At 36.8% G+C, this 26,906-nt stretch overlaps 1 protein-coding gene across 1 annotated transcript in view; it reads left to right on the forward strand.

Moving 5' to 3' along the window:
- The first annotated feature begins 10,480 nt into the window (after window positions 1-10,480).
- The window catches only part of LOC110195665 (bifunctional heparan sulfate N-deacetylase/N-sulfotransferase 3), a 214,490-nt gene continuing 198,064 nt past the window's right edge, over window positions 10,481-26,906 (forward strand). Inside the window, exon 1 of the mRNA XM_020968490.2 lies at window positions 10,481-11,153. The gene's annotated coding sequence lies outside the window, so the exon portion shown is untranslated. The remainder of the gene's footprint in view (window positions 11,154-26,906) is intronic.

Here is a 26,906-nt window from a genome sequence, read left to right on the forward strand (position 1 = left end):
CCATAAATTTGACTATCCGTAATTCCTTCAACACTGATTATTCCCATATTTTCTTATCTTTGCAAATTTGCTGAGTGTGAGGTGAATTCTCAGAGAATTCTGTGAATTGGTTCAAATATTTTGGAAGGTGATTTGAAAGGAAGAGTTCAGATACACAAATAAAGATGTATATATGTACATATATAAAGATATGTGTATATATATACATATATAAAGATGTGTGTATACATACATACACACACACATATATATATACATACACATATATTTGTAGTAATACTTATTTTTATATGAATTTATTTATTTTTACTTTTCAGCATTTACTTCCACAAGATTTTGAGTTCCAAATTTTCACCCCATCTCTCCCCTCCCCACACCCCAAGATGGCATGCATTCTGACCCCTTTCCTTAGTCTGCCTTCTCTTCTATTTCTCCCTCCCTTTCTCTTATCCCCTTCTCCTTCTATTTTCCTGTAGGGCAGGATAGACTTCTGTACCCCATTTCCTGTATTTCTTATTTCCCAGTGCATGTGAAAACTTTTTTTAAACATGTTTTTAAAACTTTAGGTTCAAATTTTCTCCCTTCCTCCCTCCCCACCCACCCTCATTGAAAAGGCAAGCAACTCAATATAGGTTATACATGTGCAATTATGCAAAACACTTCCACAGTAGACATGTTGTGAAAAACTAACTCTATTTCCCTTAATCCTATCCTGCCCCCCATTTATTCTATTCTTTCTTTTGACCCTGTCCATCCTCAGAAGTATTTGCTTCTGATTACCCCTTTCCCAATCTGCCCTCCTCTCTATCATCCCCTGCTCTCTTGTCCCCTTTCCCCCTATTTTCCTGTAGGGTAAGACAGATTTCCATACCCAATTGAATGTGTATGTTATTCCCTCCTTAAGCCAAATCCTATGAGAATAAGATTCACTCATTCCCTCTCACCTTCCCCATTTCCCCTCCACTGTAAAGACTTTTCTTTTCTTTTTTTTTGTGATGAGATAATTTACCCCATTCTACCTCTCCTTTCTTCTTCTCTAGTATAATCTTCTCATCCCTTAATTTTATTCTCCAGATATGACCCCTTAATCTTCAACTCACCCTGTGCCCTCTATCTATCTATCTATATACATACATATAATTTTTCCTCCAACTACCCTAATACTGACAAAGGTCTCATGAGTTATAAATATCATCTTTCCATGCAGGAATGTAAACAGTTCAACCTTAATAAGTCTCTTATGATTTCTCTTTCCTGTTTACCTCTTCATGTTCCACTTGAGTCTTGTATTTGAAAGTCAAATTTTCTATTCAGCTCTGGTCTTTTCATCAAGAATGCTTGAAAGTCCTCTATTTCACTGAATATTTTTTCCCCTGAAGGATTATACTCAGTTTTGCTGGGTAGGTGATTCTTGGTTGTAATCCTATCTCCTTTGCCCTCCTGGAATATTATATTCCATGCCCTGCAGTCCTTTAATGTAGAAGCTGCTAAATCTTGTGTTATCCTGATTGTGTTTCCACAGTACTTGAATTGTTTCTTTCTGGCAGCTTGTAATATTTTCTCCTTGACCTGGGAACTCTGGAATTTGGCTACAATATTCCTAGGAGTTTTCCTTTGGGGACCTCTTTCAGGAGGAGATCAGTGGATTCTTTCAATTTCTATTTTGCCCTCTGGTTCTAAAATATCAGGGCAGTTTTCCTTGATAATTTCTTGAAAGATGATGTTTAGGCTCTTTTTTTGATCATGGCTTTCAGATAGTGCAATAATTTTTCAATTCTCTCTCCTGGATCTATTTTCCAGGTCAGTTGTTTTTCCAATGAGATATTTCACATTGTTTTCTAATTTTTCATTCTTTTGGATTTGTTACAGTGTCTTGATTTCTCATAAAGTCACTAGCTTCCAATTGCTCTATTCTAATTTTTAAGGAAGTATTTTCTTCAGTAATCTTTTGGACTTCCTTTTCCATTTGGCCAATTTTGCTTTTAGGGCATTATTCTCCTCATTGGCTTTTTGAACCTCTTTTGCCATTTGGGTTAGGCTATTTTTTAAGGTGTTATTTTCTTCAGTATTTTTTTGGGTCTCCTTTAGCAAGCTGTTGACTTGTTTTTCATGATTTTCTTGCATCACTCTCATTTCTCTTCCCAGTTTTTCCTCTACTTCTCTTACTTGCTTCTCAAAATCCCTTTTGAGCTCTTCCAAGGCCTGGGACTGATTCATATTTTTCTTGGAAGCTTTGGATGTAGGAGCTTTGACTTTGTTGTCTTCTTTTGGTTGTATGTTGTGATCTTCTTTGTCACCAAAGTAAGATAATATGGTCTGACTCTTTTTATGCTGCTTGCTTATGATCCTGGCCAAACTCTTTGTTAAGGTAAGAGTCTGCTTCCAATGTGGAGAATGTACTGTCCCAAGCTTCGGGGGTTTATATAGCTGTTTTCAGAGATACTTGTAGGGACCTGTAAATTTTCAGTTCTTGCAAGGTGGTATGATAAGGGGCAAGGTGTTTACTCCTTTCCTGGCCTGTGCTATGGTCTATTAGTGACCATAAGCACTCTTTTCTGTCCTGGAACTGTGAAGAAGGTTTCCTCTCCACTACCACTACAAACTCCACCATGCCAGCACTCCTCCTCACCCCAGGACCCCTGTCCAGAACTGTGGCACAGAGCCAAGCATGGACAAAGCAAAAGATTCCTGCCTCAGCAATGGCAAACAGATCCCTGAAATCCCCCTCTGATCAGCCACTGGATTCCCCCTCAGTCTGTGGGCCAGAAGCTCAGAGTGCAGCCACTGCACTGCCACCCACACTCTGTGCTCTGCGCTCTGGAGTTGACTCTGACCTAGCTCCTCTCTCACCACAGAAACAGACTTTTCCCACTGACCTTCTAAGTTGTCTTTGGCATTTGTGGATTGAGGAATCTGGAAACTGCCACAGCTGCCCATGATTCAGTCCTCTAAGGCCTGCTCCAGGTTTGCTGTGGCCTACGCACCCACACCACGCCGCACTCCTCTCCCCACACAGCGTGATATACCTTTCTGGTCAACCATCCAGGTTTTGTCTTAGGCTGGAAATTTGCTTCAGTCTGTCTTTTCGTGGTTCTGCTGCTTTAGAATTTGTTTAGAGCCATTTTTTATAGGTATTTGGAGGGGTTTGGGGGAGAGCTCAAGCAAGTTACTACTTTCACTCCGCCATATTGGCTCCTCCTCCCCCTATACCTATAGTAATACTTATTTAAGCATCAAAGAACTGGAAACAAAGTAATCTCCCATCCATTGGGTACACAGCTATACAAGTTGTGATGAATGGTTATAATTGAATATTATTGTTTTATGAGCAATAATGACTATGATAAGAGAATCATGGAATCATAGATTTAGAGATGTAAGGGAATTTAAAGGCCATTGAGTCCACCCCCCATTTTTTTCCAAATGAAGGAATTGAGACAACTTGCCCAGAGTCTCATAGGACCCCACATTTTCCAGACTGCAAGTCTAGCCCTCTAGCCACTACTTCATGCTGTCTCTATAGATTAACTGATGGGAAGTGATGTGGAAAATGGAAAATGATCTACATAATTACTATAACAGTGTAAATAGAAAGAATAAAAACAACAAAGAAATCAAAATTGTATGTAAATCAAAAATGAGCAAGACAGGCTCTGAGAAAGGTCCTTCATATTTTTTGGTGGCAGTGAAGGGCTATGGTAATGGAACAATGTTTTTAACATCAAAACTTTTCAATATGATGGGTAGTTTAACTCAACTGCATTGTTCCTTCTCTCCATATAGAAATAGATATATTGATACATGGATGGCTTTCTGTGAAGAGATTAGAAAGGAGATATGTTGGGAAATGTGGGTGATGTAAAAACAAAAGAGCCAATAAGAATTTATTTTTAAAAAGTCATTTTTTTTTACCAAATTACCTTATAAAGCCCTTATTGTGAAAGTTGGGTCTTAAGAAGGAGAGATGGGACCTACACATGTGTTCTAGATTTATCTTGTCATGGGTTGAGGGAAAGGCCATGAGACTTGCAATATTGTCATTGGTAGAAAACAGGCATCACTGGCAAATTCACAAGCCTTCCCTGAGCTGGAAGAAAAAAAAATAAAGAAGCTAATGGGAGAAAAACTGCAAATTCCATACTCAATTCTGCCTCTCACATTGGGGGACAGGAGACTATAAGGAAAACATAAGTACAGTGGAAAAAGCCCTAGTTCTTCAGTCAGAGGACATAGCCTTAAATTCTTACTACCTTATGACCTTGAACAAGGCCCTTCACTTGGAGGGGCCTCAGTTTTATTTTTTGTTTTGTTTTTTTCATCTACAAAACAAGGAGGTTGGACTAATCACATCCTTTCAGCTTAAAGTTTGTGATGCTTTGAGCCCTCACTCAGATCCTATACAGTTAGGTTTGGGAGGAAAATGAAGCTTATATTAGGAATAACAGTACATTTTGTTTCAAAATCTAATATATTCTCTACTTAAGTCTTAGTCTTAGAGGTGGTGACCATAAATTTCCAAAGCTCTGCCAGTGTTGTACAAGCCCTGGAAGGTCCTCAGAAGCCAGAAAGGCCTGACCTGTAGGCTTCATCATCTAAGGATTGCCCTTGATGTGTCTGAATAGGCTGGATACTAGGTGATAACATTTTTTTTTACTTACTACAGCAATTCAAGAAAATTAAATGAAAGGACAGAATGTGGGGGAGGGCTGATATTTTGTTAGTGAAGGGAATGCATACACCAATGAAAACAGGGACATTCAGAAAATTAAATAAGCTACTGTTTCTATGCATAATATTTTTATTGTTATTGTTGTTGACTTTAACCTGATGATTTAGAAGCTCCTGAGAAGTACAGAATGTTTTTTCCTTAAATCATAACGCTATTCAATTTAAGAATTTTTCATGATTCATTCATACAGTATTGTATGACTATACCAGCATTGTATTTGTGAGGCTGAGGTCATTTTTTGACAAAATTGTTCTTTGTTCAGCAGTTTCAGGTCAAAAAACACTAATGTATCATGAATAAACAATTGAGTGTTTTAAAACATGCACCGATGAAGTGATGTATTGCTTTAATATAAACAGTAAGAAACAGAAGGACACTCCACAAATTGATTTTTTTCAGGGTTCTTTTATAATCAGTATCTTGACTAACTACTGTCTTCTACAAGGAAGTATTACATCAGAGGGCAAATGCTATCAAGAAAAGCAAATCATTTGTTATGGTAGTATAAAGCATAAGTTATTATACCACTATATCAACCATGCCCTCATTGTCCCCCTACCTTTGGTTGTTACTTAAAAGCATTTTATTAATGTCTGAGTGAATAAAGTGGCTGACCGTTTTAACTTTGTAAAATATATATAGCATGCATCAGAAGTAACAAGCAAAAATCTCTGTTTCCCTGTGCCCGTAAATTTGGTATTTTTAAGCCTATACTCTTTTTGCTTCTTTTGTGTCTCAGCAGAAACTATAGGGAAAGTTCAGAACACCATCTCCTTTCACTGAAGAGGGCTGCAATAAGGATTAAACTCTTGAGTCTTTCCCTGACAGGGACACTTTCCTTAAGGGGAATGCTTTTGCCTTAGCAATTCAGGCAACATTTTGTGGTAGTACTGGGAATATGAGCAGTGAGATCGACTCATAGAGAAAATAGGTAGGGCATACTTCTGGTTTCAGGGTATAACCACTTAATCAAATTAAGAACTCATGGCTAGCAGGGGACCTCTGCAAACTAAGAGAAATAGGATTCAAGGTAGGTTTCAAAAGGAAGCCCAGAATTTACACAGCAGCTCGATTTTTGTGTTTTTACTTTAAAAGGTCCAGAATTCAAGCAATAGAATAGTACCTATGAGAATTCTGTTTGTCTACCAGCCATTGAGGGAAACTACTTTTTTAGTGATGGCAGTCCGGTTCTGTTGAGAAAACACAAAGTATGCAATCATCAGATTAATAATTTACGAGTTTGGTATACTGGCCACAAATAACCTGTGTGACCATGGACAAACCACTTAACTCTCAATGCCCCCAAACAATGCTTCAAAACCAGGTTGTGGATGAATGAGCTCTTAATTAGTTGAAATAGCTTCTACATAGACAAAATCAGAGAGCTGGACCAATATGTACACTATGAAATACACGCATTTATTTCAAGATGGGGGAGAGAGAGAAATATGAGAGAAATAAGGGAAGAAGGGAAAGAGGGAAATTGCAAGCTGAGGGAGTTGCAAGGAATGAGAGAAAGGGGAAGAGGAAAAAGGATGTGTACAAGTAGAGGGAAGAAGGGATAATTTTATTCTTGTATTTCTATCATGTAACATTTAGAGTCTTAAGAACTCCTGATTTTGTTCCCATATTCTTGAATTATGAGAAAATTAAATCCTACCACTGGATTCCAGAACATCAAAACCCTGGCTTTCTGGAATAAATAATGCTGAGAGATTCTTTTGGTTCTTAAGGGAAGTGATCATATAAACCCTTAGAATCTTTGCATTGGAACAAGGGCCCAAGCTATTAAATTTAACAAATATGCCATAGCCTAAAGTCAGAAAGAGTGTTGAAATTGGATTCAGAGTCCGTGGGTTCAAATCCCTACTTTGCTACCCCCAGCATCCAGAATGGATTTAATGTTTTGGTACTCTCTGTCTTGAGAGTCTCCCTTTCCTGGGAACATTCCCCAGATCGCAAGTCTGTGTGCATTGTTAGAGTATTTACAGAAGAAGAAGAAGAAGAAGAAGAAGAAGAAGAAGAAGAAGAAGAAGAAGAAGAAGAAGAAGAAGAAGAAGAAGAAGAAGAAGAAGAAGAAGAAGAGAGGAGAAGAAGTAGAAGAAGGAGGAGGAGGAGGAAGAGGAAGAGGAGGAGGAGGAAGAAAAAGAAGAAAGAAGGAAAGAAAGAAAGGAAGGAAGGGAGAGAGAGAGAAAGAGAGAGAGAGAGAGAGAGAGAGAGAGAGAGAGAGAGAGAGAGAGAGACAGACAGACAGACAGACAGACAGAAAGAAAGAAAGAAAGAAAGAAAGAAAGAAAGAAAGAAAGAAAGAAAGAAGGAAATGTGAGCTGGGGCAAATTATTTGACCTCTCCAGGCTTCAATTTCCTCATTTAAAAAAAAATGCCTTGGATTAAATGATTCCTAAGGCATTTTCCATTTCTAAAGCTATGATCTTATGAACCCATCTATTGCATGCGACTCCTCACCCACTAAAAAAGCATCATGGACTAGTTAGAAGAACACTGGACTGGGACAGAGGGGTGTTAGATTCTAATCCCGGCTCTGCCTTTAAGTTGCTTTGTAATTTTCATAGGATTGAAAATGATCTTGGAGGTCATCTCATCCAACTCTCTCTCTTTTATAAATAAGTAAATAGAGCTTCTAGACAAAATGGAATTTGCTCAAGGGATAACAAAGGCAATTGTTTGACCTCCAAGTCTCAATCTCTGGTTCTTGAAGTGAGGGAATTTGAATTATTTCTAAGGTTCTTACAACCCTGAAATTATATCTTTAATTTCTTTCATAGAAGGACAACTTAATTGTGCCATTGGCTTTTCTATGCTTCGACTGCTCAACATGCCACAGGTACAAGAACTCTGAGAATCTACAATGGTTTCTAAGGTTATTAGAATACTAGTTAATTTTTTTTTCAGGCAGAGTCACGTGGGGAATAGAGAATGTGGATAACTTAGATTCTAGTGCCACTTCTTTTTTTTTCTTTTTTTTAAATTAATTTATTTTGATTTATCAACAATCACTTCCATAAGCTTTTGAGTTTTAAATTTTTCTCCCCCTCCCTCCCCTTTCCCTCCCCAAGACACTGTGCAATCTCATATAGGCTATATGTATTCCTGTAAGGGAGAATTAGAACCAATAGCAGGAACCAACAGAAAGAGGAAACAAAACAAAAGAGAAAAAAAAAGAGCAAATATTATGCTTTGATCTGCATTCAAACTCCATAGTTCCTTCTTTGGATGTGGATAGCATTTTCCATCATGAAACTTTTGGAGATGAATTAGATCCTTGCATTGCTAAGAAAGTCTATCAATGTTAGCTGTTGCACAACATGGCTGTTATTATGTACAATGTTCTCCCAGTTCTGATCATTTCCCTCAGCATCACTCCATACAAATCTTTCCAAATTTTTCTGAAGTCCACTTGCTCATCATTTCTTATAGCAAAATAGTATTCCATTACATTCATATACCACAACTTACTCAGCCATTCCCCAATTGATTGGCATTCCCTCAATTTCCAATTCTTTGCCACCACAAAAAGAGCTGCTATAAATATTTTTGTACATGTGGGTCCTTTTCCCATTTGTATGATCTCTTTGGGATACAGCCCTAGAAGTGCTACTGCTGGGTCAAAATGCATGTACATTTTTATAGCCATTTGGGCATAGTTCCAAATTGCTCTCCAAAATGGTTGGATCATTTCACAACTCCACCAACAATGCATTAGTGTTCCAATTTTCCCACATTTTCTCCAACATTTATCATTTTTCTGTTTTGTCATGTTGGACAATCTGATAGGTGTGATGTGGTAGCTCAGAGTTGTTTTGATTTGCATTTCTCTAATCAATAGTGATTCAGAGCATTTTTTTATATGATTATAGATGGCTTTAATTTCTTCATCTTTGACCATTTATCAATTGAGGAATGTCAAATCCCACTTCTGATACACATTGGTGCAGTATAATCCCAGGGCAATTCATTTAACCTCTTAGTGCCTCAGGCAAGCACTCTTAAATTATAATTTGCAAGGAAGGTGCTGATCCTGATCTGTAGAGGAGGTTTCTTCATCTGGGAGTTCCCTATACCATTGAAATCAATGGTCTAGTCCCTGCCCCTATGCAGTATTTTGTAATATAATATCACATGGCCTGAAACAATTGATGCACCGCCTAACATTGCATAGCTTCCATAACATATTGCTCACTGAGGCACTCTAGCATTATTACTTAAGTCAAAATGGGAAGATTAATATTTAAATGAGATCCCTAATCTAACTCAAAACTTTGGTAGAATGAAAGCAACCAAATAGAAATCACATCTTTTGACAAAAAAAGGAAAGCAGTTTCTTTTTCTTGATACTGCCCTTATCATTGAATCATTCTTATTATTTTCTTTTAATTTGAAGTCTCCCTGTTGCACTCAAGGTGGACATGTGATGCCCATTCACAAACTCAATACCACTGTTGTTCAGTGTCGAAATTTGGTCCTGCTCTATTCCTAGCCTGTGCCAGTCTGACCATCTGTTAGATACCCTAATTGTTTCCCACTCTTAAGGGCTCACCATACTGGTGTTAGCTAATATTAATAGCCAATCAGCTTTAGTTCTAGAACAACTCTGAACTCATAAGCTCAATAAATCAAACAGCCTTAGCTTACTTACTTGTAGAGATTATGAATGTGGGCCACCTTCCCAAGCACTTATGATTGATTTCAAAAGAGCCCTTGGGTTTTGAGAAACTTTCTTTTCAATAGATGAATCCCTAGAATATGTCCACATATGCTGTGATTAACAGCTTAGAAGAAAATAAGTTTGTCCTACAAATGGAGCAGTGCCTACAAATGAAAAATTAGTGCAGAGGTGAAAAAGACTGACTCACAGATGAGAGCAAAGTTTGCTGTATCTCCCCTAGAGGCTTAATACCTATTCCCACACAACCATGGATAATAAAGAAGATGATGTGTCTCTCCCTTAGGCAAGTGGGGAACTAGAGCACTTGTTTAAGCCTACCTATGGCTTGAGGGGCCTAAGTTACAAGATTTTCAAAGGGACCAGTCTTCTACAATCCCATTTATCAGTATGAGAAATGGAGCTGACCATGGTAGGAGAAGACAATGCTTTAAAATATAAGGGATATGCACAATCTCAGCATGAGATAAAGCACCAAGGAAGGTAGGGCTACACTCTTTTTTTGCCATCCTTTGTCTCCCTCATTCCTCCTCCTCTTCCATCCCTTCTCTTTTCTGTCTCTCTCCCTCAGTCTCTTTGTTTCTATCTCTTTCTGCTTTTGTCTCTATATCAGTCTATCTCTGAGTGTCAATTTCTCTGTCTCTACCTCTCTGTGTTACCATATTACTATCTATCTCTGTTACTGACTCTGGTGTATCTCTGTTTTCGTATCTCTCTCTGTCTTTGTATCTCTCTGTGTCTGTGTCTGTGTCTGTCTTTGTTTCTGTGTCTGTTTCTGTCTGTCAGTCTGTCTCTGTCTGTCTCTGTTTCTCTCTATCTCTCCCTGTCTCTATGTCTCTCTGTCTCTGTCTGTCTCTGTCTCTCTCTCTGTCTCTCTCTCTGTCTCTCTCTCTGTCTCTCTCTGTCTCTCTCTGTCTCTCTCTGTCTCTCTCTCTCTCTCTCTCTCTCTCTCTCTCTCTCTCTCTCTCTCTCTCTCTCTCTCTCTCTCCCTAATAGCAGCAGCAGCAGCGGCGACAGATGCCCATAGAGCTCCTCCTCACCCCTAGAAGACGGAAGGAAATGGAATTCTGGAGCTGAGCACCGGTGAATCTCTGGCCCTCCAGACCTGGGGAAAGGAGCCGAACGAGCTCTTCATTGGATACAAGGTCAGCCAATGGAAAAGATGCCGGCGCTGAAGAAGGAGCTCTGCCTTCCACTCCTGCTCTGCCTCCCTCTCTCCTGCCACCTCTAAGAATGTGTGAGAGGATGGGAGGGGTTGGGAGGGAGCAAGAGAGAGTGCTGCATCCTTCACTGCTAGATAAAAGTAAGAGGGACTTTGGGTCCGGATCAGTGCCGGAGTGCACTCAAAGTGGAGCTGGTGACAATAGCAGCAGCAGCATTCCCTCGCCGCCTGGGGCTTTGCACTTCTGGAGGGAGCAATCCTACTGAGAAGCTCTGGCTGCTCCTACCCCCTTCCTCACATTTTTATTCTCTTTGTGCACCTCCTGGAGTCACCTTCTCCTTAGCAGCTACTGCATGGGTAAGGGACGTTCGCATTCCTGGGGAAGGAGGGGAAACGCAGTTCGCAGCACCCACCCACAGGGCTGAGCTTCAGGCTGCTGGTCCCTTTTTGTAGACCAGATTGCAACAGCCGCTGAGAGGCTGGCCAAAGACACCCTGTCCTGTGTCTAGAAGAGCTAGTTGCAGCAGGTCGAGGGTGCGCCGGAGCAAAAACATGTTCGCCGAGAGCATCCTCCAGAGGTAATAGAATGGGAAGTATCATTACTATTATTTTTTTCTTCTCAGTGACCACCAGACTGGGAAGGATTTGGGCTACTTGCTAACCCCAGAGTATGGTACGCTCTTAAGCACGGAGAAGCAATGTTGGTGTTGCGTGCGATCTGGAAATCCCGGAACGCATACTTGCTGTTTAACTAAGCTTCCCTCTCTCTCGGTTTGAAATAAGTTTATTTAGACTACTAGCAATAACGTCCTGGGATAACTGACTCTTGGTTTGTAAATATGATTTTGAAAGGTTTTTTGTTGTTCCTTTTGGCAGGCTGTGATTGTATTTATTTATGCATATTTATTAACCCTCTAACGTCTCGTCTGCTAGGAAATACTGGCATTTAAAATATTCTTAAAAGACCCATTACAAGTTCATTGTAGCATTCGGAAGTCCTGTTATTTATCACCTTAGTTAGCATCTGTCTTCTGAGTGTGGGACTGGAGCTGGCCTTAGGAAAGAGTTTTGTCTGTGACACTCTTGCCCTCTAGTGTCTTCTAGGCTGATAGCAGGTTGATGGCCGATTTTACTCAAATGTTGCATAACAGAGGAACAATAATGATACTACGAACACAAACGCCCAGTACCCAAAGACCATTTCTAGAAAGCACAATCCTAGGTCATTCGAAGTTTTGGTTTCTCTTCTGTCCAGTGTTTAAAAGTTTGTCAGATCTTTTCGGTTTTGGAACCTTCTCCAAGGTGAGTGTGTTTACTTGAGTATCTTCCTGAATTTAGTTAATTAGTGAGTGACATCTATCTGATGGCTTCCACAGACTTGTAGGAGTTTATGAATAGACAAAAGACATGATGAAATGGTTACTCTTCGTTTTCCCAAGGTTTCATCAGTCAGACAGGAATTACATTACATCAAATGACTACTTTAGATCTCTTAGATTGATTAGTAGAAAAAACAACTATTAAAATTAAATTAAGTTCAACAAAGAAATCTTTAGTCAGTACTCTAAGGCACTTAACAACCCCAAACCTGCAGAATTAAGCATATGAGTTGACTCATGTCAGATCTCCCAAATTGGCAATTCATTTTTATTTGTGAAACAAATATGAAATACTGATTATATGTACAGTAGATAAGGAACACCAGAAATTTAAAATACAAGTTATAAAGGAAATAATGATTCACAGCCATGGCTTTCTATTTGATTCCATTTATATTTATCATTATTGCTAAAAAGAAAGTGAAAATAATTTAATATGATATACAACTTGTTAGAAAAATACAGTATAAAAGACAAACATATTTAGGATTAAAGGAACAATTGGTCCACTGCAATTTATTTGTTGCTTATTTGGACCAACTCTCTTTCTAGAAAAATCACATTTTTCTTAATCTTTCCAATCTAATAGATCCTCAAATACATTCAAATATGATATGTTAACTGCTTTTTTTTATATAAATGATTGTGGTCTGGTAACATGTGGTGATTGGCAAGAACATTTCCTAAATAGTTTTAACTGCTCTTTTCTTCACATTGAATTTAAGTGTACCTCCTTAAATCCTGAGTCACATTTGAAACTGATATCAGATATTTGGGAACTGTTTTTTCTACCTTTCAAAAATGTTCCTGTTATCAATTATAAAGTGCACTGACACAAAAGGTATACATATTTAGCTAAAGGACATTTTACTTCCATCATCATTCTTTTTAGTGTCATAATTTGAAAAAGGACTTTCTAGAATTTGAAAGAAATTTATTTTTTAATATCAAATCATACCAAGAGTTGTGAGTTATAGTCACTTTAAAAAATCCATAATTTTTAGTGCTAATGTAGCTTCTCTAGGATACTACTTTTTTTGTCTTAATGGCAAAAGTGAAATGTTTTTGATTTATTCTGAGCTAAAGTTGCATCCTTATAATTTGTAATGTGATATATTCTTCGTGCTTAGAAAGAGGCCTAACATTGACAATATGTACAGAAAGAATGAGAACTTTTATCTTTTTCTAAAGACACATTTTAGTTTTGTTGGTTGCCTTTGCTATGATGTAGGTTACTCACTTCAGATAATTTTACCCCCTGAAAAGAACAGCATTTCTTATTTTCACAGATAATTTCACAGTGAGTTTGGTGGGGCTCAAAGGTTTGATAACAAGACAATAGAAGAGAACCATAATCTTCACAGATGGCATTTAGGATTATTTTCCCCATGCTGATTCTTCCAGGAAGCCAAATATTGAGTACTTAATTCAAAAAAATAGTTTTATTTCTGACTCTAAGATGCAAAGATCTATGTTATGAGATATATTATTCAGAAAATCTCTTATGACTTTTTAGCACTTTTGTTGAATCTCAGCAGCATTTTGCAACTTTGGGCCAATTTTTTTTTCTTTGAAAATCCATATGTAAGTATATAAATATATATTCAAAGGAAATTCATCTATTTTTATGCTTTAAGATGTTTGCATATATTAAAGATAAGGATTAGAAGAGAGAAGAATAAGATGTATTATCCCCTACTTACTAATGCTACATGGAGAATTCTAATCAGAAAAAAAAGTGTATCTTTAATTAGGACTCTCTACAGTTTCTCCTATTAAGAACGGGGATGGATGGTCCTTAAGACTTTAACATTAGAACTTGGGTTTTGGCAGCATCAACTCAAATTGATGGCAAACTACAATGCAACAGGAATGTTTCTATCTACTGTGCTATAATGTTACTTATCAGAACATTCTTAAAAAATTGAATGATCCTGAAGGACATCTAAGAAATAACCAAGAATTGCTTACAGATTTTAGAAAGAAAGAAAGAAAAGAAAGAAAGAAAGAAAATAGTTCTGAGCTGTAGCAGTTACTATATATCACATTAAGTGATTTGTCTTTCTCCTCTAAGTTCCATGATATTTCTATGGATTTCTATAAAAGGTGGATATAACTAAGAGAAGGTGGAAAGGCCCCATTACCATCAACAGCATCTAGAAATCATCTAAGAACTATAAATCGAGGACTACAGACCCTCATTACTCTACTGACAAATATAATCTAAAAATAACTGAAAAATTAAGTCATTCAAGTTCTAAACCCTTTGATCAATAAGCATAGAATCTTAGGGAGATCAAAATTTCATGTTTGCAATCTTATTGAAAGAACATATTGAAAAGACACATTAATCAATTAAGCAAACACTCATTGATCACTTACTATTTACTGAACTCTAAGGGAGTATAAAAGAATTATGAAATAAGGATTTTATATGCTAATCCAGGAAGGGTAATATTTATAGCTGAAATGATTTGTAAAGAATAGAAAATTACAATTACTTACGTGTTGTTAAAATATTATATATGTTCTTCATTAAGAATATACACATATATATGCATGTATGTATATATGCATATATAGTATATGTATGTATGTATGCATGTATGTATGTATTCTCATAAAGACAAAATTATTTACTTTTGCATGGGGGCATTATTGACTTTAATTATCTCTTCTCTAAACAGTACCTAACCTTGAAAGGTCCATTATGGTTGCTGACAACATAAGACTTGCTTCTACTCTCTAGCTGGTTCTTAATAATAACACTTTATATTCATATGGCAATTCACAATTCACAAAGTGCTTTTCTTTACAGGATATGGTGATTTGCATGTGCTTATGTACCTCATAAATCCCTGGAAAAGGGAATGGAAATGGATATCTTGCATCAACAAAGCAGATTAGGCAGGTCCTATGGTTCCATGCCATCCAGCAGGGTTCCCCACACACACTACTATAGTGGACAATAAGTTCCTTTCCTCCCAGTAGTTAATAACCAGAGCAAACAAACAATAGCAGGGTGGTGGCATTTTGCCCCACGTAGTTGAATAGCAGAATATATGAGAGTTAAAATGAAGGCCTACCTTTTTTTCTTGGAATACACAGATAGAGTTCATGTTGGTTGTAGTGTGGGCTAATCATTTACTTACCCATCATTGGGGCTGGGGACTCCAATGAATATGACTTCGTTCCATATATTTTTTTTGGGGAAAAAATGTGTTCCTCATCCATGAATATCATTAAAGATTCTATTAGCAAATTACTCAATTTGTTTCTATCCTCAAAACACACCTTTTCACACAGATTTATGTATAATTATGAAATATGATAAAAAAGAATGTGAAATGTACACAGAGGGCTTGGTTTGTTTCAGGAAAATATGGGTTAAAATCCCATCCCTGACACCTCCATATGCCTCAGACAGGAGTAACTATGTACAAAGTCAAAGACATGTTGTGTTGGCAGAGAAAAACTTTTTATATTAGGGGATTAATGTGTTCTGTGATTGGTTTTGAGATAATTAAGGGACATTGGCAAGGTCTTTTTTTAATTTTAATTGGGGATTTCAATATGCAGATTAATGCCTCCTTAAACATCCTAGGCTCCAGGTCCTAAAAAAGTATTCGAAATCGTAAGTCTTATTCACTGATCTTCCTCCTACCCTTTGCTCCTGCCATAGCGGGCAAGGAAGCAGATGTTTACCTCACCTTCAACTAACAACAGGTTTTACCCATGGAATTGGAGTATGATCAATGGCATGCCAATCACGTGGGAGAAATACTAAATTTGGGGATATTGTTTTGATTTGGTACATTAGATCAACAATAATACCATACCCAGTATAACATAATTTATCACTGGTTTCTGGAAGGCCATTGAGAATGTATATTCCCAGTAAAAGAGGGATGGACTTTGAGATCCAGGTATCTGTGTTGTGACCCTCTAGAACAATGGTGTCAAACTCAAATAGAAATAGGGCCACTAAAGGCCACTAAGCCTTACATAAGGATACCTCTGGTTCACATATTGACTTGCAACACTACAAATTAATACTTTTTATTTTTATTTCAGATTTATTTCTTTTGTTAAATATTTCCCAATTATCTTTTAATCTGGTTTGAGAACAGCCCATGGATATTATGTTGTGAAACCTCTGCTCCAGGATGTAGGTTTCTAATTTGGAGTCCTTGAACATATATGTGTGTATTCATACATGTATATGTATATGCATGTGTATATACACATTATATAGCGATATAAGCACATATATATGATAACTGCATTTCAGTACAATTGCTTTCATTTGTAATTCAATGTACACACACATATCTACATATACATATGCATATACATATACATATATGCATACACGTACTCTGATAAAGGATCTGTTCATTTAACCAGACTGCAAAAGGGGGGCCCCATGACACAAAAATGTTTAAGAACCCTAGATTTAGAATGTTGGTTATTAATACTAATTTCCCCTAATGTTCATTTCTTCTTGTATTTCTCATGATGCAGACCAATACAAATCTGCTCTTTCATTTAGCTTAGTTTTCTATTGATGCAATAATGGATGTTTATTTCTGTAGTGTGTTGAATTTTATATGATGGCGAGGCATTCAAGTATAAATGTCCAATAAATATTTGGCTATGGATGTATAAAAATGAAGGAAACTAGGAACAGACATAAGCATACTTTGACACTATAAGCAAATCTAGATATGTCTAAGTCCATTATATATCTAGAAATAACCATGCTCTTCTTATATCATTGAATCAAGTCAAGTCAACAAATATCTAAGGCCCTACCATGTACCAAAAACTGTGTTAAGCACTGGAGTAAGTGTACTAAGTGCTTTGAGTATGTCCTTCGTTTTCCTATTCATTGTATTGAAATGAAAGTAATAGGTATAGTTTTTTTTTTGAGAAGTTTAGCTTCAAAAGAGAGGAGAACTGTGAGACATTGACTTGAAGAGAAAGTTGGACCAAGTCAAGATTTTTATTATTATTATTATTATTATTTTTGGTGAGGCAACCAGGGTTAAGTGACTTGCCCAGGGTCACACATCTAGTAAGTGTCATGTGTCTGAGGCTGGATTTGAATTCAGGTCCTTCTGACTCCAAGATTGGAGCTCTATGCACAGTGCCACCTAGCTGCCCCCATCATCTGATTATTATTAATCAGTCTCATTTGAACTTGACATTTTACAATGGAAAGACTTTGTGATGGTGGGATTCAGCATCAGTTAATTCATTCTCAATCACCAAGAAGGGAGTTTGGATTATGTTCCAAAGGCACTCTTCTTAGAAGATATCTTAATGGAGAGAGGTCTGGTGTTTGAGGCTCTGATCCTGGGTATATAGTCTAGCAATGGCAGCTCTATCCTATCACAGCCTATCATAGCCTATCACAGGTTATGGAGAACTATAGTATTGTAGTAGTGAATAAGGGCTGAGTAGCTGTAAATTTCATGGCAATGGTGGTTGGGATGGATTTAGAAGGCTTCTGAACCTGATCCCTAAGGGCATACCTTCATAAGATGGCAATTTCTTCAGTACGATATCAAGGCAAGACTGATAGAACTTTGTGGCATTTATAACAAGTTCTCTTTGGAAAGGAAACTGAAAGTGAGCAGACTGATGCTACCTTCTGCCAAATTAAATCACTGGCTCTCTAGATCTGAATGTCTTTTTCTTGGTTGGTCAGTACAGTTGGAAGTGTTCTGATTCTTCTTTGTTGGAGGATTCCATGATGTTGTTGCATGTTTCAACTATATGCTGCTGACACTTTCTGCTGTTATGTTGCTGACAGAGGCATTTGTTTTTAGAGTTTTGTATGATTTGCAAGGAGATATATGTTCTTGTTCATCTGTATGTTTTCATGTTGTGAATAAATCAAGTCCAGAGTTGACTCTAAACCTAAGCTTCTACCTGGTTATATCATGACCTTTTCATGATGTGTACACGATGATGAATTAAGTTTCTAAAAAGACTGAAAGGACTGTGTTTCAACATCGCAAGTGATTAGAGATGGTGGAAAGAGAGGGATGGTGAAAGAAAGGATGAAAACAAGAACCAAGAATGATTCTGGAACATTATCTGTGGAGATAATTTTTTCTCTATAACCTACTACTAATGAATGGTATTGGAAAGGTTTTTTTTTTTTGTATTTGCATCATCAGCTTTTGAAAACTCTATCTGTAGGGAATAGAACATAACTTTGTAGATTTAGAACTGGAAGGACCTTAGTCAAGTCTTACACTATCATTTTTCACATGAAGAAACTGAGACTCAGAGAAGTTGCGACTGGTAGTAGCAACAGTTCAATTGAAAATATGTTCATGTTGGTGATTTTCAGGGGTGAACAAGAGCACAGAGGAAGCAGTAGCTGCTAGGTAAGAGTTGGGTAGGAATTCATGAGGTTGACTGTATAGGAAGTGGTATGTACAGTTGCCATTTTTCAAAGTTTTGGCTTTCCTGAATTCCTGATTAATATCTGAATAAAATAGTGTAAGTCCTGGTTTTAGAACATATGTATTTGTTTCCTTTCATTTTGGTGGTAAATGGTGAGGGTATCGCCAAGAGAATAAGCTGGTTGATATCTTTAAATTTTAAGATGGGAATCCTGTGTTAGTTTACTAATACCTTTCCTGAATTATCAGAGCCAGATTCAACTAACTCACAGCTCTGCATCACAGATAAAAATCTCATGTGTAACATGTCTTTTACCTCTGACATTAAGAAACAAGCTGTGAAATGCTGCTGTCTGAGATGCAAAATATTGCAACATATTTTGTACCCCATCAAAAACATTTTGCAAAGATAAATGCTCATCTTTAACATAGATCATATTCAAAGACTTCAGAAAATTCAAATACCTTCAGCATCCAAACTAGTGAATTTGCCTGGACTTCATTCAGGTATATAGACGTGGACTTAGGGTAATAGAAAGTAGTGGAACTTTAAAATTTACATTGGATTCATTTCTCATTTCATCATGTTGCTCATTAATACTGAATTTTATTATGTGTATTATAGTCATCTATGGAAAATGAGATTGTCAAAGATAATGGGCAACATTGATTATAACAGATCAAAGCACACCAAACACATACGTCCTTTTAACAAGTGGCAAATCATTAAACTGGAAGATTTCACGTGCTATTAGTCATATTCACTCTTTTATGCATATTATATTAGTTCCAGGGCTTTGATTCTATAACTTCCTGACATTTTTCATACTTACTCCTTTATGAAAGGTGGAATTGTTAAGTTTGGCTCTTAATATCCCTTGGAAATCACTGGCAGCAGGACTTGTCCTAAGTCTAGGTTAACATAGAAGAAATCAGTGGTTTTCCTTACTAAAGAATTGGTGAGGTGCCACGAAGTCATTGGATCATAGGATCATAGGATTATAGATTTCGGTTTAGCTATTTTCAGAGATTATTTTTGGGGGGCTGGGTGATTTGTTAAGTCTGCTGGACAAACAGGATGTGAGTGATAATGAGCTGAAGTGAAACTTATCAATAAAAAAAATGAGATCGTGCCATATCCTGATGATTCTTTCTTCACAGTGTGTCTCAGATTCCTCTCTTCTTTTCTTTTTTCAATATTTAGGTCATTATTTAGGTCATTATTACCTCATTTTGATATAAAGGAGAACTATACCATAAAGCACTATACACATTTCAATCCTCTTCTTCCTTCTCTTTTGACTTTCCTTTTCTTCTTATTCTTCTCCCTCCTCTTCTTTCTTCTCTTCTTCCACTAAGTAGAATTATAATTTGATGTCACATCATGGTAAGGGAGTAATCTTCATCTCTCAAAGGTGAGAACAATGGAAAACAAACTCTGATGGGGTCTTACCAAACTGGAACAGGCCTTGAGTCTGGGCTTGGTGGTGGGGCTCATGTCAGTTGTCTGAGGACCAAACTAACTGAGTTCAAAAATTCTTCATAAGGTTAGTGCCAGGAAGATCAACTTTTTGGTTATAATGATTCTCAAAGACCTTCCCTTCCGGAGAGGTTATGAGATCTGTGTTGGTGTAGAATGTATCCACACTGTTGAAATCCTTGAAGAATTGAATTAAATATCACCATCAGTATCATTACCAAGAAGCAGAATGGTATAATGGATAGAGGGTGACTTTGGGAGTAGGAAGACATGCCAATGATACATATTGGTTGTGTGACCCTGGGCAAATCATATAACCTGTCAATGTTTTGTTAACTCTATAGGTCAAATGCTCTTCATTTTGCATATGTCATGGACCCCTTGGTACTCTGGTGAAGCCTATGGACCCCTTCTTAGAGTATTTTTTTTTTCAAATCCACAAAAAAATATACATAGGATTATGAAGAAAACCAATTTTAAAGAAATATAGTTATATAGACATATATGTATATATGTGTATATATATATACATATACAACAAAGAAAATCAATTATATTGATATAATTTCACATATTTGCATTATGCTTATACACATATATAAAGTTCACAGACTCCCGGTTCAAAAACTCTGTTTTATGATCATAAAGTTGCAGAGAAGGTGCCAACCTGCATTGGTAGAAGTTTCCTCATCTCATAGTTCCTTATACCAATGAAATCACACATACAGTCCAAGGCTATTAGTAGAAGTCCACTTCCATTTCTTTAGCTTTTCACCCCATTCCTATCTGGTGGCATGTAGCCTAGACTCTGAGTTCAGACATACTTTGGAGAATTTGGAGAATTCAGATATAATTTGGACACACTAAACACTGAGGTTTCTGATATGTTCGTAAGCTGTGAGTCATAATAACAATGCAAATGCCTAGTGATTCAATTCTACTGATGTAAAGAAGTATGTTTCTTTTACCTCTTGTTGCCTCCTCATTACTATTCGAAATCTCTGTCCTAATACACTACACCACAATTCTAACCCATGACATAGTATCATTTAGAATTTCTATATATTGTCAATAAACCTCCCTTTGTTTTTGAACTTCATAGCTTATTTTCTTGTACCTCCTCAATTTAACTGCAATTGACATCATATCCCTTGAAACTCTATTAACTGTTCAGTAAATTTGACCATTGACAAGACCAGAAGTAGCAAACATGTTCCTTGCTCCTCAAAGTTCCCTTTGATTCCAGATTCTTTGTTTTTTCATACCCACCTTCAATGACCATTCCTCTGTAATGTCCATGCAATCATTTAAACTGCCATGGCAGCTAGGTGGCACAGTGGAGAGAGAGCTAGGCATGGAGTCAAGAAGACTTGAGCTCAAATGGGGCCTCAGACACTTCTCAACTATATGATCCTGAGTAAATTACCTAACCTCTGTCTGCCTTAGTTTCCTCAATGTAAAACGGGGACAATAATAACAACTGCTTCTTTAGGATTACTGTGAAGATCAAATTAAGTATTTGTAAACTATTTTGCAAGCCTTAACGTGTTATGTAAATGCTACCTATTATTTTTTATGAAAGTTTTATTTCAACTATCTCCCAACTACAGGTGGCTTCTCTAACTCCAGTCTCACTTTACCCTCAATTTGTCTTACATGACCTCACTGCATTCATCTTTTAAAAATACCATTTTTATCATACTCATCTCCTATTCAAGAATTTGTAGCACTTTCCTTTTGTCTGTCAATAAATTCTCAACTCACAGAACTATGGAATTTGAGCACCAGAAGATACCTCCAAAGTCATTCCATTCAACCAATACACATAAAGAATTCTTACTATGACATACCCAATGAAAAGTTGTTCAGCCTCTGTTTGAAGACTTTTAAGTAAGAGAAACCATCGCCTCATGGAACAATCCATTCAATTTTTGAATGTCTGTGTGAAGTTTTTCCTGACATCATGCCTAAATGTCCCTTTTGGTAACTCTCACTCACTACTTCCGGTACTGGCCTTTGGCTTCCAACAGGGCAAATAGAATCTTTCTTCGACATGACAGTTCTTCAAATACTTAAAGTTAGCTATTGTGTGTGTGTGTATGTTTGGGTTTGTTTTTTTTTTACTATAACCTTTTCTTCTCCAGGTTAATTAAGTCCATTTCCTTTAACCTGTTCTCATATCATGGACTCAAGGCCCTTCCTTAGTGAGGTTGCCTTCCTAGAGACTTTTTGGTTTATCATTTTTTCCTTAAAAATGTTAATCATTATTTTCAATTAAAAAGTGTATTAGATAATTTGATACTTGCACTACTCTCCCCTAGTGAGAAAAAAAAAATCTTTCAATACATAGCTGCATAGACTGGCAAAACACATTAGCCATGTCCAAAATTTTTTATATTTTAAGTTCATCACCTTGCTGTCAGGTGAGATGTTTGTTTAATCTCCATTCTTTTGGGCTTATGCTTCATTGTTTTTATTCAAGTTCTAAGTCCTTCAAAGTTGTTTTTTTTTCTCTGTGATGTTATCATTTTATTAATTGTTCTATTTCCACTCACTTGGATGTGCATCCATTCATAGAAGTCTTCCCAGTTTTCTTTGAAATTTTCCATTTAACCAGTTCTTATGGAATAATAATATTCCATTATATTCATATGCTGCAACTTATTAAGTCCCCTTAATGGGAGGAGGACATTAGTTTATGGTTTTGGCCTTCCTCAAAAAGAACTGCTGTGAAGATTTTTGTATATATAGGTCCTTTTCCTATTCCTTTCCTTCTTTCCTTTTCTTCTTTTCCTTTCTTCTTTTCTGTCATATAGATAGTAGGCACTTGATAAATGTTTCTTCCTTCATTATTTTTTTCTTTCTCTCTCTTTCTTTTTTATATTCCATCTTCCCTTCTTTTTTCTTCCTCCTTTCCTTTTTTTTCTTTCTTTCCTCCTTTCTTTCTTGTATTTAGGCCTACCAAGAGTATAGCTAAGTCTTAATGTATGCTGCTTGGCAGGTTTTTAGGCAGTTTCAAATTATTTTTTCACAATGGCTAAATGAATGCACAGCTCCAGCAAGGGGCACTAGTATGCCTATTTTCCCACAGCCCCTCCAAAATTCATCATTTTCCTCTTTTGTCCTCTAGCCAGTCTGATAGATGAGAGGCATATCTTCAAAGATATGAGGCCCAAAACTGAACACAATGGTCCAATTGACATATCAGGAGCATTGAATACAGCATAACTATCACTTCCCCATTCCTGTAAACTATAACCGTCATGGTAACTTACAATCACATTAGCTTTTTAGGACTGCCACATCATATTACTAACTCACACTGAGCTTGAAATCTGATAAAACTCCCATATATTTTTAGAACAACTATTTTCTGTGACTCCACCATCTAATAAGCGTATTTTTTTTGTTATCCAAGTGCGTAAGACATCAGGTAAATTACAGTTCAATCTGACACACAAAACTTTCTCAAGTTTGTACACAACAAAGGGGAAACACAAAATATACATAATCATGAACACATATAAGAAAGATTGTTTAGATACCAAACTCCACAAAACCAAAATACTCTGTCACAGAGAGGTGTCTTATCTGAATCTCCTAGACTCTAGGACCTAGAGAGGTAATCCTCTCTGTAGTCACAGGGAGCTTTCTGGATGATCCCATAGCATATTACTCTCTCTTCTCAAGTTAACTCCTTTGATATTTATGTTTTTCCTATACAATTTGCATCGCATTATGTGTTGCCTGCTTTGTCTAATAATTTATGTTCTACTATTTAGCATTAGGATGATGTCCTCCAATGTGATTTCATTGGTGTGGGAGATTTTCAGTTTGGAAATTCTCCAGCAAAACAGACCAGCCACTTGTCTGTAACTTACATTCCTAGGTAATTGCCTAGTGGTACAGTGAGACTGAATAACTCACCTGTGGCCACACAGCTGGTATGTGTCAGTAGCAGGACATGAATCTGGGTCTTTCTGACTCATAGGCTGATTTTCCTATCCACTATGCCAGCCTACTTTTCTAAAAGTATGATCTTTTCTCAATCCTCATCTGTTTCGACCTCTCTGAAACTTTTGACCTTGTTGATTACCTTCTTCTCGATACTGTCTTGTCTCTGGGGTTTTACGACACTACTTTCTATTAGTTCTCTACTCTCCTATCTGATTTCTCTTCAGTGTACTTTGATGGACCTTCATTCAAATCACATCTTCTGACTATGGGAGTCACACAGGGCTTTGTTCTGGGATCTCTTCTCCTTCTATACTGCTTCATTTGGAAATATCATCAGCTCCCATGAATTTAATTAACATGTTTTCATTGATGGTTCTCAAACCTGCTTATCCATCTCTAACCTCTCTATTGATCTCCAGTTTCACCTCTCCAACTGCCTAGTGGACATCTCAAACTACAGAGATCTTAAATTCAATGTTTCCAAAACTGAACTCATTACTCCACCCCCCCAAAAAAAATCACCCCTCTTCCTAACTTCCTTATTACTGTCAAAGTGACCACATCCTCCTAGTCATGTAGGCCCATAATTTTGGTGTCATCCTCAGATCCTCTCTCCCTCTAACCATCCTATATCCAATCTAGTTTCAAATCCTGTAGATTTTATCTTTATAACATCTCTCACATACTTCCCCTTATCTCCTCTGACATTGCCACCTCCCTGATAAGTATTCATTCCTGAATTATTGAAATGGTTTCCTGCTGTTCTGCCACAGTTTCTCCTTACTCCATTCCATCTTCCACATAGCTGTCAAAATGGTCTTTGTAAAGTGTTGATGTGATCATGTTCTTATCCAACTCAGTAAACTCCAGTGACTACCTATCATTTCTAGGGTCAAAAATAAAAGCCTCCATTTCACATTCAAAGCCCTTCATGACCTGCCCCTCCATGTACATACCTTTGTAGTTTTTTTAATTTTTTTACGCATTATACTGAGACTCTTACAATGTACTTTGCAGTCAAATGATGCTAATCTCCTTGTTACTTCTTAAACAAGATATGCCATCTCCTGTCTTTGTGTATGTTTACTGGCTGTCACCCTTGCTTGGAGTGTTTTACCTCCTCATTTCCATCTCCTGGTTTCTCTTGTTTTCTTCAAGCCCCAGCTAAAATCTCACTTCCTATGGGGAGCTTTTTCTGATCCCACTTAATCTTAATGCCTTCTCTCTATTGATTATCTTCTATTTGTCTTGTTTATAGCTTATTTATACATAGTTGTACAAACCATTTTTGTGTGTTTTCTTCCACATTATACTTGCCTTGGTTTTTCTTTGTATCCTCAGCATTTAGCACAGTTGTTTGACACATAGTAGGCATTTAGTAATTGTTTATTGACTGATTAAATTTTGTCATAGTATCTCAGAAAGTAAGTTATTTAATCAGAGTGGCTATATTCACTGAAGAAAAAAAGATAATAGCCTCTTCATGTCTTAAAATAGCTTCAAGATCTTAAATCACCAAAAAAAAATCATCACTTAATAACTAGATTTCTTGACATGAAGCCCTGAACTTGAAAGATGGGTCTACATACAAAGCCTTTCCTTTTTGCTAGGCCTGACAGATTTTCTACTTTAGTAATATCTTCATGAATTTATAGTCAGGGCAGCTAGATGGCGCAGTGAATACAGCTCTGGCCTTGGAGTCAGGAGGACCTGAGTTCAAATTCAGCCTCAGACACTTAATACTTACTAGCTATGTGACCCTGGGCAAGTCACTTAACCCCGATTGCCTCACCAAAAAAAAAAATGATAATCCCCTTTATTCTACAGAAGCAGTAAGGAGGTACTTAAGCTGGCTAGATCCATATGTATTGCTATCTGGAACATTACTAATTAACAGTATCCAATACTTCTAATTGAAAAGTATCCATATATATTGTTTGTGAATAATTTTGTGCATGTATGTTTATTGCCCTAACTAAATTGTAGCTTTTTTTATAGACAAGGACAATATAATAATAGCTATGATTTTTATTGCACTTTAAGTTTGGCAAAGACTTTTACAATTATTATCTCCTTTGATCTCTACAACAACCTTGGGAGTTAGGTGATATTATTATCCCCATTTTACAGACGAGGAAAATGAGGCACATAGAGGTTAAGTGGCTTGCCCAGTGTCACACAGCTATTAAATGTCTGAGGCTGGAGTTGAATTAAGGTTTTCCTGAATCCTGGCCGAGTACTCTATCTGCTGTGCCAGTAAGCTGTATTATACTTTTTGTAAATCTTGTTAACACCAAGCTAAATTTTAAGCTAGAACAAATGTTCAAAAATATATTAATTGCTATCAACACACAATGGAAACCTAAGTTTCTCATAAGAAGACCAATCAAAGTTTCATATTGGAATTTTTTCTGATTTATTTGTAATCACTAAGATTGTTTTACTGACAAAGTTTTGCCCTGAAGAAAAGATCCAAGATCTCACTTCTTTGCAGAAGTGGGATATAATATGTTATATAATGTGTCCATATAATATCAAAGTAATCGATTGACTTTTTTTTTCAAATTGTCTTTTTCTTTCACTTCTTAATTCTTTGTTACAAGAGATGTTTCTATGGGAGTGGGAGGTTGTAGGGATATATTGGAAAAATACAAATTATATAAAAAGAACACAAATGGTATCAATAATGTTTAAATTCAAAGAAAAAACAAAATCCCAAATATCCTAAATGGGAATTTCAAAGCACAAAATAAAATCCTCTTTTATGAGATTCATTATCAGTAATTAAGGAAGAGGTGGGAGAACAATGATTTCATGGATAGGGCACTACACTTGGAGTCAAAAATACCTGAGTTTCAATCTTACCTCACACCTTTATCAGTTGCATGATCCATAACAAGTCAATTAACCTCTCTGAGTCTCTGTTTCCTCTTGGTAAAATGAGAGGGATAGGCTAAATGCTCTTCCAGCTCTAAAACTACCATCTTATGGTTTTTCTAACTAAATGAATCACTCCAGGTTTCCTTTAAATCATAAATTTGACAAAGATCTGATTTAGACACAACTTTCACAAAAGTGCCAATTGTAGAATCAAGG

The sequence above is a fragment of the Phascolarctos cinereus genome, unplaced genomic scaffold (assembly GCF_003287225.1).
Source record: "Phascolarctos cinereus isolate Bilbo 61053 unplaced genomic scaffold, phaCin_HiC Scaffold_9;HRSCAF=440, whole genome shotgun sequence".
Lineage (NCBI taxonomy): Eukaryota > Metazoa > Chordata > Mammalia > Diprotodontia > Phascolarctidae > Phascolarctos > Phascolarctos cinereus.